This window comes from Oncorhynchus clarkii, chromosome 10 (genome assembly GCF_045791955.1).
Source record: "Oncorhynchus clarkii lewisi isolate Uvic-CL-2024 chromosome 10, UVic_Ocla_1.0, whole genome shotgun sequence".
In the NCBI taxonomy this organism is placed as follows: Eukaryota; Metazoa; Chordata; class Actinopteri; order Salmoniformes; family Salmonidae; genus Oncorhynchus; species Oncorhynchus clarkii.
The window spans coordinates 50,117,728-50,121,606 of record NC_092156.1 but is presented as its reverse complement, the minus strand read 5'-3'; the positions used below and the strand labels follow the sequence as shown (position 1 = coordinate 50,121,606).

The 3,879-nt window shown below is 41.7% G+C and overlaps 1 long non-coding RNA gene across 2 annotated transcripts; it reads right to left on the bottom strand.

The window, feature by feature from the left end:
• Positions 1-2,155: 2,155 nt before the first annotated feature.
• Positions 2,156-3,636, bottom strand: LOC139419630 (uncharacterized). Of its 2 annotated transcripts, XR_011635421.1 has the most exons (4): positions 3,345-3,636; positions 3,032-3,121; positions 2,828-2,909; positions 2,156-2,432 (listed from the first exon to the last, which is right to left on the bottom strand). It is a non-coding gene; the product is annotated as an uncharacterized lncRNA (long non-coding RNA). The 2 variants fall into 2 exon arrangements; XR_011635420.1 differs by having other exon boundaries at positions 2,156-2,909.
• Positions 3,637-3,879: the final 243 nt, after the last annotated feature.

Genomic DNA, 3,879 nt, shown 5'->3' with positions numbered 1-3,879 from the left:
GCCTTGTGTTTTTTTTTTATTCTAGCACTGTCAGTCATCATAATCATCAGTGAAATGCAAAACTGACCTTGGATCATTAACTCTGGGACTACTACATCTCTATCTGTATTTCAAAGTAAAGCATATTTTAAATAATACTTCCTGTTGACCCAACCAAGTGACCTCTCACGTCTGATCATGTTGTGCACTCTATGGAGCCAGTTCAGATGCGGGAGGGGTTCACCGGCATAGCTGATATACAGTGAGGAAATATCACATTTACATAAGTATTCAGACCCTTTATTAAATACTCTGTTGAAGCACCTTTGGCAGCGATTACAGCCTTGAGTCTTGGGTATGACACTACAAGCTTGGCACACCTGTATTTGGGCAGTTTCTCCCATTCTTCTCTGCATTCTCCTCTCATGCTCTGTCAAATTGGATGGGGAGAGTTGTTGCACAGTTTTTTTCAGGTCTCTCCAGAGATGATCAGTCGGGTTCAAGTCCGGGCTCTGGCTGGACCACTCAAGCACATTCAGAGACTTGTCCCGAAGCCAATCCTGCGTTGTCTTGGCTGTGTGCTTAGGGTCGTTGTCCTGTTGGAAGGTGAACCTTTGCCCCAGTCTGAGGTCCTGAGTGCGCTGGAGCAGGTTTTCATCAAGGATCTCTCTGTACTTTGCTCCTTTCATATTTCCCTTGATCCTGTCTAGTCTCCCAGTTCCTGTCGCTGAAAAACATCCCCACAGCATGATGCTGCCACCACCATGCTTCACCATAGAGATGGTGCCAGGTTTGGGATTCAGGCAAAATAGTTTAATTTTGATTTAATTATAACCAGATAATATTGTTTCTCATGATCTGGGAGTCTTTAGATGCCTTTTGGCAAACTGTCACGTGCCTTTTACTGAGGAGTGGCTGGACACTCTACCATAAAGGCCTGATTGGTGGAGTGCTGCAGAGATGGTTGTCCTTCTGGAAGGTTCTCCCATCTCCACAAAGAAGCTTTTTCAGAGTGACCATTGGGTTCTTGGTCACCCCCCTGAGCAAGGCCCTTCTCTCCCGACTGTTCAGTTTGGTCGGGTGGCCAGCTTTAGGAATAGTCTTGGTGGTTCCAAACTTCTTCCATTTATGAATGATGGAGGCCACTGTGTTCTTGGGGACCTTCAATGTTGCAGAAATGTTTTGGTACACTTCCCCAGAGATGTGCCTGGACACAATCCTGTCTGTGTGCTCTATGAACAATTCCATCGACCTCATGGCTTGGTTTTTGCTCTGACATGCACTGTCAAATGTGAGACTTTATATCGACAGGTGTGTGTCTTCCAAATCATGTCCAATCAATTGAATTTATCACAGGTAGACTCCAATCAAATTGTAGAAAGGATGACCAATGGAAACAGGATGTACCTGAGCTCAATTTCGAATCGCATAGCAAAAGGTCTGAATACTTATGTAAATAAAGTATTTGTTTTATATTTTTAATACATTTGCAAAAATGTCAAAAATCCTATTTGCGCTTTGTCAATATGGGTATGTGTAGATTGCTGAGTTTTAAAAAAAGTAATCCATTTTAGATTAAGGCTGTAACGTAACAAAATGTTGAAAAAGTCAAGGGGTTTGAATACTTTCCGAATGCACTGTAACCTATAGGATTGAGGGAAAGGGATGAAGTGAAGGAGAGAGACTTATTTAGAAAATAAAGTAGTTAAGAGTGTTCAAGTGTTCAAGAGTGTTCAACAGGAGTCTGTGTGTGTGTCCTCACCTGGTGTCCACACTAACTGACTGCAGAGTACTTTATTCTGAAAAACATGCAGACACGAGGACAAACAATATAGTGTAGGTAAGTAAATAGAAATAACGAAGTGTCTTACTATTCTCTATGGTTGGTCCTCTTTATTCTTTGGTGGAAGGAGCCACAGTTATACACCGGAGCCTGCTTACTGCACAACACAATCCTTCAATCAGATTGATACACAAGTGTGTAGGTGTGGGTTATAAGTTGTTTAATTGTTCTACATTTTTTCAATATGGGTGACTCTTAAAATAACCTGTTTTGTTTTTGTACAGACATCACTCTTACCTAAACAGCACCCTCACCTGAGAAGTATAAATCAAAGGGAGAGAAACTGGGGATTGAATAACGGCATTTGACATGGCTAAGTAAATGGAAGAATACTTTTATTGCTTTTAATACTTTTATTAAAAGAGCCTTTAGTTGTGCATAGTGTATTCCATGGCAACAAGGGGTTGCCAGGAAACAGCGCCCTCTTCGAAGTAGGAGGTAAAGAAGATCTCCTGCACATGGATTGCCTCCCATCCCGCATTGTTGGCCCCACCATCTGTGCAATATCCTGCAGAGCAGCAGACCTCTCCTCTGGTACACGGTGGAGAGCTGCAGGTTCCCGCCGGGTCTTCGTGTCCATCCTCATGTAGTTATGCAGGGCACAGGTAGCCTTCACACACACACGACTGAAATCCCCCATGAGATAGCCCTGGTCACACTTGCGACAATGCACTCAACCGTGCAGTGTCCTACATGGTAACTGTAGGCAATTGTTTTGTAAGAATCTCCAATTGCAAGGTATGTGTAGGAATATGGAAGATAATGTAATTGTTAGACTTTTACATCACCGGGTAATTGTGGATTACTAATGTATGAGATGTCTTATAACAAATCATGATAGCATTGGAGAGATTGATGCATGTGAACAATTGTAGCATGTGACAACAGCAGGATCGTGTCAAGGATAGCATCACAAATGAATACATAAATACTAGTTGAAGCTTGATGATGAGTTTATCAATTGAATCAGCTGTGTAGTGCTAAGGCAAAACCAAAAATGTGCACCCCTTTGAGACCCAGGACTGAGAACCACTGCTCTTAATTGGGACCTCTTCATCTGCAGACAGGTTCACACTGCTCTCTGTATCTGAAGACAGAAAACATCACAAGAAACAGGCTTCATTATACTCATTAGACAGCACTGAATATTATGTTGCTATTATCTCTGTCCTCAGTTTCTTTATAGGGACTGAAACTACACAAAAGTACCTGCCCTATCCAGAATAGCCTGCTCTCTCCCTTCTTTGACAGATGGAGCTGCTATCCTTTCACCCTCTTCCATGGCTGTTTGCTGGCTACCTACAAATGCATTTGGAGTTTGTTTAATTTACAATGATAAATACATCAAGATAGCTAGCTAATATGAAGTTAGGTATTTAATTGACTTGGCTAGCTATCGATACAGTATGTAAAGTTGGTTAGCTAGCTACGTTAGCAGCTCATTTGAGTTAGCCTGCACTGTAGCTAGCTAGCTAATAATACATATTTTTGTTTTTTACATTTTCGATAAGTATTTACTTACTTGAATATGTTCTCCCAGCCATGTGGACAATTGGAGACAGGGCATCAAAGTTTTTGGTCACCAGAGTGGTTTAGAGCGTATTACTATTTACCTGTGGATACATTCGTTTAATAAACAGACCTTCATACAAACTTGCTATGCTGAATTCTTGACACACAATCGAATGTGCTGTTATATGCTGCTAGCACACCTACAAGCGAGCCACTCTGGGTGGCTGGGGCAGCATGCAGTAATTTACTGCATAATAGTGTACACGAGCCGTAAACCCAATGCGTTTTAATGGGCATAATATGTCGACCTAAGCTTGTCGCCAGCATTCCTGCCATGGGACAATGATTAGCATTGTTAGTGTGGAGACATGAGCATCTCATTATATACAGATCTCTGTTTTCAGCCACTTGCAAATTAAACGGGTGCACAGTGCACGGTTCGGATGCTGGCTTCCCCTAAAGTAAATTGATGTTTCTCCAAAATGTTACAATTACTCTTTTCTAAATAAAATTATTCAAAATACTTTACCAGAGAGCTGTACTTA